General features: G+C 42.9%; 1 long non-coding RNA gene across 2 annotated transcripts; it reads left to right on the forward strand.

Moving 5' to 3' along the window:
* Positions 1 to 7,062: 7,062 nt before the first annotated feature.
* LOC135522906 (uncharacterized) lies at positions 7,063 to 10,671 on the forward strand. 2 transcript variants are annotated; one of them, XR_010452739.1, is made up of 4 exons: positions 7,063 to 7,337; positions 8,646 to 8,724; positions 8,827 to 8,938; positions 9,146 to 10,671. It is a non-coding gene; the product is annotated as an uncharacterized LOC135522906 (long non-coding RNA). The 2 variants fall into 2 exon arrangements; XR_010452738.1 differs by having other exon boundaries at positions 8,827 to 10,671.
* The last annotated feature ends 438 nt before the right edge of the window (positions 10,672 to 11,109 follow it).

Consider the following 11,109-nt stretch of genomic DNA (forward strand, 5'->3'; position numbering starts at 1 on the left):
GGGGGGGGGTTGGTTCTTTTTATGGTGACACAGTATGATAGTCTTTGCCCTAGAACCCTTCATTACGCTCATAATATCTCCCTTTCACTCCCTTTCACAAAATATGTCAGCTGTGAGGATGGCAGAAGTTTAGTCAAAGACAGTTGGCGATCACCTCAAGGGACACAGAGAGGAGAGAGAGAGAGGAGATGTGAGAGGGAGAGATGTTAGCAGAATGCCTCGTGGCTCGTAGCCCCCTGGTCCGCTCAGTGACACCTCTCCCGCAGCCAGCAGGATTAATAACTGGAGCTACTGCTCCCACTCCTCCCTCGGGGAGAAACCTGGCCTGCGTCCATCCTTATACACACACACCCACTCACACGCATTCAAATTGATACCCACACACACGTTGTTTGTACACACACACACAGGCATAAGGATGCACTCCTACCGGGGTACACACGACTGCACAGGCATCAGGCAGGGGGCGCTATCGCTGCTCTTTGCCTCCCACTGTCATTGCTGAAGGGTTTCTGAATGTAAGCTACAAGACAACATGGAGTAGCAGGCAACAAAGACCTGGACAACCACAGAGCTTTTCCTGACCTGAGGGCTCCCGTCCTTCCTTCCTACCTCACAGACCTCAAGAGGCAGATGGAGAGAGAGGGAAGAGGCACGAAAGTGAAAGAGAGCAACAACTCTGGGACGCACGGACGACAGCATCTCCCTCAAGGAGGCCGCCGTCCCCCACCATGGCGGACACCAGCACTAAACTCCTGTCAGGTCCCATCTCACGCCCCCCCCCCCCTCCCCCGTCTCTCCCGGGCAGGACGCGCCTCTCCGAAGGGGGTCACGTCACACACAGGGACGGCAGTCACTTGTCCCCCTCTGAGGGGTCTACTGTACGAACATGTCTCTCTGTCTAAAGACGACCCGTTGCGGCCATTGGGCTGGCAATGTGTATGTCTTTGATGGAGATGTTTTGCTGGCTAATGTGTACTGTATTTTTTTTACATTACTGTTATTCTAATATTATTTACTCTTACAGTTGAGATCTTTGAAAATACAAATAAAATTATGTTTCAATTAATAATCTGTACTTGAATTTGTAACGTCGAAGCACTAACATCTCATGTGGATTTTCCCCCATTCAAATGCAACTACTGTGTACAGCAGAAGCAAATGGTTATAATTCATCTATTTTAACTCCTTTCAAGACCTACATTTGATTAAAATAAAATGTCATCATAAATCCTTTGTCTCATATTATTCCTGAATAATAAATACAATTTTGTTTAGATGTAAATTAAATAATGTTTAACAATAAAATAATGTTTAACATTTTCTGACTTTCCCTTAGAATGAGGACAAGGGAGGAAAGGCTTGTTGGAAATGTATTTTTCCACAAACACAGTGCGTCTCTCCTAAGAGACTGCTTAACACTGGCAGTAATCGTAAACTTGCCCCTGGCATTGTACATGTCAATCTGTGTGTGTGTGTGTGTGTGTGTGTGTGTGTGTGTGTGTGTGTGTGTGTGTGTGTGTGTGTGTGTGTGTGTGTGTGTGTGTGTGTGTGTGTGTGTGTGTGTGTGTGTGTGTGTGTGTGTGTGTGAATAATCGCCCTGTGCGTGAGGGTGTGTGTGTGTGTGACTGCGTGACAACTCATGTATGAAGAACTTTATGTAGATTCAACTTTGAAAAGAAAATTGCAATGAGATCAAGGTCAGATCATTTGACCTCACCCATCCAGACACTCGGGTCATGTGACAGTGTGATGCCCATTCTGTGTTCGCCCTACATACTTATGTTATTCCCTACCTGCTTCTGTTGTTCTCTACATACTTCTGTTGTTCTCTACATACTTATGTTGTTCTCTACATACTTATGTTGTTCCCTACAAACGTACATACTTATGTTGTTCTCTACATACTTCTGTTGTTCCCTACATACTTCTGTTGTTCCCTACATACTTCTGTTGTTCCCTACATACTTCTGTTGTTCTCTACATACTTCTGTTGTTCTCTACATACTTCTGTTGTTCTCTACATACTTCTGTTGTTCTCTACATACTTCTGTTGTTCTCTACATACTTCTGTTGTTCTCTACATACTTCTGTTGTTCTCTACATACTTCTGTTTTTGTTTCTTCTCAGGACAGGAAGCAAAGATTAATTAATAACATTTTATATTAACCCCTCCTCACTAGGAGGGACCAAATCTTTTCAGCATTTCCAATCCTGTGAGCTAATTTGACAGCTCATGGGATGATGCAGATTCCACTTCAGAGAGACAGGTACCCTAGGGCTAGCCAGCTGGATTGTGGATGCTTACAGATTTGGCTCTCCCTTCCTGCTGGGTGTCATCTGTCTCCTTGGTCTCGTGGTTGATAATTTTGTGTCCTCCTGACATCATGTGCCTGAGCAGTCTATGCCTGGCAGGGCTTGTCTGTCCAGGTTGGCCATCAAACCCAGCCAGCATGCATCTAATCTGACGAGACACCTCTCCAAATACAACCGCCCCCCGGGCGCCCCCTCTGTCCAACGTCGAAAATCACGGCCCCACAAAAAAACTTCCCATCCTTCAAGACCGCGCGCAGCCCTCGCTCCTCCGACGACATGGTAAAGGGGGAGAAGAGGGGGTGCGGGGTTTCAGAGGGAAGAGGGGGGACTTATTTCGCTCACACAAAGAAAATGTCCCCACTTTCTCTCCCGTGGCTGTCACTTTGATTGCCGTCGTGGTGCGGGAGGGTCTGCCTCAACAGGTTTGGGCCTCTCCATGCCTGTTGCCGGCAGTTGACTTGGACACCGCGCCATTCGGATGAGGCAATCCTTTGGTTGGATTATCGTTACAGCGGACGTCCCTATGGGAGAAGTGACAGCACAGCGGCCCGTTAATCTCGGGGACAGCACCAAACTGGGGCCCGCTGAGAACGCTAATCATAAACGACACAATCATTCCACTCCAAGGAAAGGCAGTTTACATATCGCAAGATGTGGCTGACAAGGTTGCTTGGCGGAGAAAAAATATTTTTTCCCAAAAAGCACATGATGACTACATATGTTGATTTTCAGGCTGAGCTACGTGTCTGCTGCTGCTTCTTGCTGCTTCCTTCCACCGCTCGGCCCCTTGCTTCCTCAGCCCCCGTGCTTCCTCGGCCCTGGGAGGATGCGACAGCAGGGCAGCGTCATACTCCGCCGTGCCTCGTGAGGTGCCACTATTACCGGGGCTTCAGTTATTTCCTGGGGTCTCTCTCTCTATCTCTCTCTCTTTCTCTCTCTCCCTCTCCCTGGCAGAGTTGTGGTGGGCAGCTCTGGAACAGCCTCCAGGATAGAGTGGCACCAGGACGACTGACCTGTTCACTGCCCAGGGAGCTGCAGTGAGCTGGCTGACTGGCTGAGGAAGAGAGGGGAAGAAGGGGGCAGGTGGTGTGTACGGAAGGGGGGGCCCCGCCTAGGGGCCTAGGCAGTGAGTAATCCTCCCCATCCACCCCCTCCGCCCCCCACCTGTTTAGAGCCACAGTCAGTGGCGCTCAGCATGCTGTGAACGCCAAGCACCATGGTCCCTCTGGCCTTCTCCAAGGGCCCAAAGATCATGACCAGAGCCAGAGAGAGAAAGAGAGGAGGAGTGAGCGAGAGAGAGCAATGTAATGCAACATAATTAAACCCATTGGGTAATGTGAGCAGCACCGTCGTTAGGGGCTGTGTGGAGGGGGAGAAAAAAAGAGCTGTGTTTTCTAAGCCGTCACCATGCTAACAGGCCCGATGGGTATGTTTTGTAAACCACTCGTACAGACCTCCCACAGAACACTCACCGTTTGTCTAAGGACTCAATGCTCCAGGACCTCAGCCAAGTTACTGCAGTCTGAGCAAGTGAAGAGCAAGCCTGTGGTTTCACATGCTGTGTGTGGAGGTCTATGAGAACAAAGCTATATGCTATGGAGGGAAATACTGAAGCAATAAGGCAGGAGGGTGTGTGGTATATGGCCAATATACCACGGTTTATGGATGTTCTTATGCATGACACAAAGTGGAGTGCCTGGATACAGCACTTAGCCGTGCTATATTGGCCATATACCGCAAACCCCCGAGGTGCCTTATTGCCATTATAAACTGGTTACCAACGTAATCAGCCCATCAGCATTCAGAGCTCAAACCCGGTTTATAAAGAGAAATAAATGACATGTACATCTGACTGTAACCTGTCACTTGTAGTTCATTTAATTCATGTATAGTTAAATATGACTGCACATTTGAAATTGTGTAGGAATTTCTTATAAAACATTTCATGTTAAACACATTGTTAAAGTATTGAACATTTTTTGCACCTTTTATTCAGAAATATTGTAGATGTTATTTATTCAGTAAATATTTCGGGAAACTTTTTTTTTATATTTAACTTTCTTTAAAAAACAAAACAATTTGAAAACACTACACTGTGTTATTTGGTTTTGAAAAGCTATTCTATTTCAGAACGGTGTGCAACGAAGAGACCCCCACTGTTGCCGTATTCACTTAATAGACCTGTGACACGTATGAGTCTAAACACATGACATGGCTCATGCAAAGGACCATCGCATGTGAACCTAACTGGAACCTGGGAACACAACCCTGGCAGATAGTAATGGGCAAAGACGGTGTCATCGTTGTTATGGCGATGTTGGCTTCGTTCTCCAACTACTTTAACGTCTACTTCTTTGCTGCAATGGATATACAGGAGAATCGTGCAATGACGGGGCATTCAGTTCGTGCAGTTTTTTGTGGCTTCAGTTCAGTTTGCGGTCCTCACTCATGTAGGCCACATTTCTTTAGGTGTAATTAATTCACTTTCAACTATAACAAAAACATGACATCCTATTCATCCTTTTACATAAAGTCAATGAAAATATAATTAATTTAAAATATATATTTCATTACAAATGTACCAGTGAAAAATAAGGTATATATAATTCAACAACTGTAAATTGTGGGTGTATGCTTTATTGAGCAAATTGGCATTGGCAGTTTGCTGCTTCCTTCTATATATATATTTATTTATTTCATGGCTGTTGATGTGTAATTACATTTTTACCATCACAATAATAATGTTATACTCTTGAACTCTCAAATTCTGCGAGTGTACTACAATGTATCTATAATACATTACATTGCAGCCTATTATGCATAGGTATTTCTAGTCTTTAACAAAATATTTGATCTATCATAAATATTATTTGCCTGCACAGCTGTACACCAAGGGCATATTGATTATGTCATTGTCATACTGTGTAGTGTGTACGTGTTGTCTTGTCATTATGTCATGTTCATCTGACCTTGTTTCTAGGCAATCAATTTAAAAGCACCCCAACTTATTTTCACTAAGGTCAAAGTTTACTAAACACACTCTTTTTCCAATGGGGCCCCGGAGCACTCTGCGATGGCAGTTAATCAATTGCCACAAGAACTGCTCATGACTGCAATATCTAGTAGCCTCAGATCAAGATCAATGGTGCGGATAGGCTAGCAACTATTTAGCTAGGCCTGGAATTAGAGTATGTCTGAAGACTCTCTTTCATGTGGAAGTGACAATTGTGAGTAAAATGCGGCCACTTCTTTCAGAACAAATGTTGGAAGTCTGAACACGCAACACCAGCCCCACTAACAACCCCGTTCTTCACGTGGTCTTGCCAGGAGTCCTCGTCTCTAAATATGCCTACACTGAGAGGAGGTGATATATTTACATTTAGATTTAGATACTAAATTAATTTACTAAGCAGCGTCTCATTAACCAGGCTGGCAATTAGAAAAACTGGACCTTGTTTCCACCTAGTGGCAAATTATGTGAACAGACTTTTTCTTCAGTAAAACAAGTCTTCCTCTCCTCGCCAGAATTAGCATAACATCAAGTGATACTCTCAAACTTCTTCTCTGTATATTATGTCTGCATGACTCTTGAAGAATGAGCCCACTAAATCATCTAGGCTGTTGGTACGTCTGTACACGTACTGTACTTTGTACTTGTCTTCGGCTCATTCATCCCCCTTCCTCTCCCCTGTAACTATTACCCAGGTCGTTGCTGTAAATGAGAATGTGTTCTGTCAACTTACCTGGTCAAATAAAACCTGGTAGTCTTGGTGGGATACAGTGGCCCATAATATTATAGTACTTCATTTACTGATTGAATGTACTATTGCACAAAAACAAGGAGATGGGTGTGTGTAGTGTATAATCTCACATTTAAAGTCATATTCAAATATCTACTATTTCCTGCTATGGCCGACATTGTACACACAGCATAATGTTTCAATTCTAAATCCATGGCAGATACACACAATAAGGTATCACACAATGAAATCCCTCAAAATGGATGGCCAATCCTTCTAATTACCACTGTCGTCGGCCTGAATGGAGTGTGGGAATTCTATAGATGTTAATGGACTATCACTCTGTTATGAGACACTTCAATTTATTGTATTATAGGCTATGCAGAGGTGACCCATCAGCCTCATCCTCATTGTTAGACTTTATGTGGCTGTGGGGAACTCACTGATAAAGCCACACCATAGAACAAGACTGACATCTGCAGTCCTAACTCATGCAAGACCTCCTGTCCTCCATCATTATCATTGGATTGAGATTTGCACCCTGAAATAAATGGCATTTCGTCAATAACAATACATCTGTTTAAATGCCTTATCATGCACACAGACACACACAGAGAGAGAGAGAGGGGAATGTGCACATCATTATAACACTGTACATAGCCATAATATGACATTTGAAACTTCTGTGAGTGTAATGTCTAATGTTAATTTGATTGTTTATTTCACTTTTGTTTATTATCTATTTCACTTGCTTTGGCAATGCTACCATATGTTTCCCATGCCAGTAAAGACCTTTGAATTGAATTGAAAGAGATTAAATACTAAACCATTGAAGATGGAAATGTGCTGCTGAATGTGTAGGCTACACCCATAGTATACATTCACAAAAGTGATGATTGATGCTATAGAATTGTACCTACTGGTACCTTAGAATTTGCAGTGGTAGGCCTCTAAGTGTGCGCCCCGTTTTGGGAGGTTTGGTTTGATCCAAGTCCTCGTACCCGGAAGTAATGTGAATATTTACATCAGCTGACATCAAATCAACTGACTACATTTACAGTTTAGGTTAATGTTAGAATAACCAAAACATATATTCACATTTACGTTTGATAACTTGCATGTAAGTAGTTACTAAGCATTTATATCTTCTAAAGCTAGGCTATAGCGAAAAGAGTTTGCTAAAGCCAGCTAGCTTACTCAATCCTAAACAAAGTAACGTTATTTCAAGTGTTGTCGGGATGTGTGTGTTTTAACGCGTGACTATGGACAAGCTAGCCATAGGTGAGTTCATTATTATGTTGCAGTTACCATAAATTGCATTTAACTTAGCTGGCTAACCTACATAACTCGAGAGAGTCATATGTTGCAGAATGTACGCATACTGCCATTCTCTTAGCCTGGGTGCTGCCATTCTCTTAGCCTGGGTGCTGCCATTCTCTTAGCCTGGGTGCCAGTCTTTTTAGCTAGCTAACATTTCACTCCATGTATGTACAACATTTTAGTCATTTTAGCAGACGCTCTTATCCAGAGCAACTTACAGTAGTGAGTGCATACATGTTTTTGCAACCCAGGCGTTGCAAGCACCATGTTCTACCAACTGAGCCACACAGGACCTTTTGACAAATATTGTATTTGTATGTTTAGCATGACAGGAGTGGCAAGGATTGGAATGATAGCCAAACGGACTGGTACCAAGACTAGTAGCCTCTAACCTGGTCCCAGATCTGTTAGGAAGCCTCTAACCTGGTCCCAGATCTGTTAGGAAGCCTCTAACCTGGTCCCAGATCTGTTAGGAAGCCTCTAACCTGGTCCCAGATCTGTTAGATCTGGTCCCAGATCTGGAAGCCTCTAACCTGGTCCCAGATCTGTTAGGAAGCCTCTAACCTGGTCCCAGATCTGTTAGGAAGCCTCTAACCTGGTCCCAGATCTGTTACCTGGTCCCAGATCTGTTAGGAAGCCTCTAACCTGGTCCCAGATCCTCTAACCTGGTCCCAGATCTGTTAGGAAGCCTCTAACCTGGTCCCAGATCTGTTAGGAAGCCTCTAACCTGGTCCCAGATCTGTTAGGAAGCCTCTAACCTGGTCCCAGATCTGTTAGGAAGCCTCTAACCTGGTCCCAGATCTGTTAGGAAGCCTCTAACCTGGTCCCAGATCTGTTAGGAAGCCTCTAACCTGGTCCCAGATCTGTTAGGAAGCCTCACCGTGTCCTTGTGTGTTTTCCATTTTTTTCTCAATTCAGGAGTGAAATTGAATTGTAATTCTAATTTGACTGTCAATGACACATATGTGTAACATTTAAATTATTTTGTCTAAGGTGGGGACACAATTCCTTGAGTTTAAATGGATTTGAACACAGCTAGCCCTACTCCTACAATAGAAAATAAAGTTGTTTCTTTTCAGTATATCTGACACAGAGGAGGCTGGTAGGAGAAGCTATAGGAGGTTTCCATATGTTTGAAACCATTCATTTTATTCCATATCAGCCATTGCAATGAGCCCGTCCTCCTATAGCTCCCCCCACCAGCCTCCACTGATCTGACATGATCAATTACTCAACATGACATGTTGATGGTTTGTGTCTCCCATTTAGATGTTGGTGATATTCAGTCCAGGCTAATAGAACATAGGCCTGTCATACAAGGGGAGATCTGCTATTTTATGAATTTGAGGTAAGTTTTCAGCTTGCACCATAACATGTGATTTGACAAATGTATTAATTGTAATTTGATCTTTGCTAACATGCATGTTTTTTTGTTTTTTTTCCTTTTCAGGAAAAACTTGGATTGAGAAACAGATGTTTCCTGGACAACCTGAACAAAATGGTGGTGGAGACCAATGAGCAGTCGTTTCCCAAATGTTCAGAGCACATGCATAAGCACCTCTGTGAGGCCCTCACACGATATATAAGCCCCTTCCTGACCTAGCCAGTGTATTTTTCAATTGCTAACCATTGCAGTTGTAATATGGACTGATTGAATGCTATTGTAATGTTTTCCAAATGACTTGACTTCGTTGTATTATTTCAATGTGCCTTACTGATAAAGCTGGAAAGTAGTTGAATGTAACATTGTTGCTTGTGTTTTTCTACAGTGGAGGATGGGAATCACACGTCACAGAGGATCCAGGAGAGGGAGCTATAGGCAGACCAAGTAAAGACACAGGCTCTCTTCAAAGCCCATGAATTACCAATAGTGATTTAACCATTCACAGGCATGGATTGTGACAACAGACCAGGGCCCAGTTTCTCGTTGTCGATGGAACTTAGGCTTATGAGTATATGAACAATGAATCGTACAACAACCGAGGAAGTCGCTTATGCTTCCCAAAACACTAAGCAGGGAGAACTTTCACTAAGTCTGTCGTTGGAGCAGGTGTCATTATGATGGAAAGGAAGGCAGCGCTGCTCACGGATCAGCTTGGTCCATTCAAATCTTCCACAATACTGACGAAGGATCACCTATAGGCTATGGCTGCAAATATTAAGGTGGCTCATTAACCTAATGCTTATGCCCAGCCTACACATCATTGCTCACATGTTGTTACACATCATGAAATATATTTAGGAAATAATTACCAACAGTAGCCTACAATTAGTCAAATAGAACTCAATTGATTGAACAAGAAATAGATTTCAGTATGATTGAAATGTGTAGGCTTATGTAGTCTATATTGTATTTACCTTTTATTACAATCATCTGGGTTTTCATTTTAAGCATTTTTTTAATCCTTTGCTTGTCTGTAACATACAAAGACTTTGGTAACTTTGTAGTCAACTTTGTTCTGAATTTATAGGTGTTTACAGAGAGACAGATAAACATCTTGAGTCTGTGTTTAGCAGAGATCTATGTATAAAGATATGTGGTAGGACAAAAAAGCACCTAAAGTTGCACTTAGCTCTCCACTAAGAGTGGTCTGAGGCAGTTAGTAAATAAAGATTGTTTTCAAGTGCAACTTTAGTTCTAATGGTTTTGGGAAACAACTCGGGGATTTACCAATGCTCCTACAAAGGTTCTAACGATGAACTTGGTTTTAAGATGCTTTTGGGAAATCGGGCCCAGGGGCGGGTCATTTGGCACTAAACAGGAAATAGCTGTTTGAAACTGAGTACCACCCAAATCTCCCCAACAAGAGTGTTTTCATTTCCAATTTCATTTTTGTCTAGTTCAGATTTTTTTTGTCTTTGAGCCTGACCCAGATCCTTGCATGTTGTGCACCTTAGAGCACCCAGTTGCAGGTGACCATAGACAGACAGAAGGAGGACTGGGAGGAGGTGGACGAAGAGCATACCAAGGACATCGGACGCCTCAGCATCATGTACTGCGACATGAAGAAGGATCTGGCCAAATTCTCTCACTTCTGATCCTCGGTGTGTCTGTCTGTCGGTCTGCTTGAAATTAAGTTGTTGAATTTGATTGATGCGGTACTTAGTCGTTGGCACTAACAGAGGACTTCTGAGGACAAAAGTCAACCGTTTCCAGATCACAAATGACAGTGTGATTAACAACGTGGCATTTTCACAGCCCTTCAAAATCACAATTTTCTGGCCTAAGCACATGGAATATGTATGTCAAGTTCTGGAAAAATGTCATTTTTAAACCATAAATTACATGATTGTTCCTTGGCTGCTAAACTTCTTTTTTTAATGGAATTATGCTAGGAGGTGTTGATAGATGTGTGTTTTCTATGGTAGGGCAGATTTTCAAACCGTCAAACAATTTTGGCAACAGGGATCTTGGTCCAGGAGGGGATTGAATGTCTCCGCTGTAACCAAGAAACTTGATCTTGACATCTGGCCACTTAGCTAGCCAGGTTATTATTATATATATATATATATATTTACCTTTATTTAACTAGGCAAGTCAGTTGAGAATAAACTCTTATTTACAATGACGGCCTTAGTTAGCAAACCAAACCCCCCCCACAAAAAAAAGAAGTTTGAACAGTATTGAAAGTCATAACGTTGGTATTTTGAAATACCCCGGTATATGGTATATCGCCCAAACCTAATGTTTGCCTCCAACTGAATAAGAAAAGAAAGATTTTGCCACTGGTTT

The sequence above is a fragment of the Oncorhynchus masou genome, chromosome 30 (genome assembly GCF_036934945.1).
Source record: "Oncorhynchus masou masou isolate Uvic2021 chromosome 30, UVic_Omas_1.1, whole genome shotgun sequence".
NCBI classification, from domain to species: Eukaryota; Metazoa; Chordata; class Actinopteri; order Salmoniformes; family Salmonidae; genus Oncorhynchus; species Oncorhynchus masou.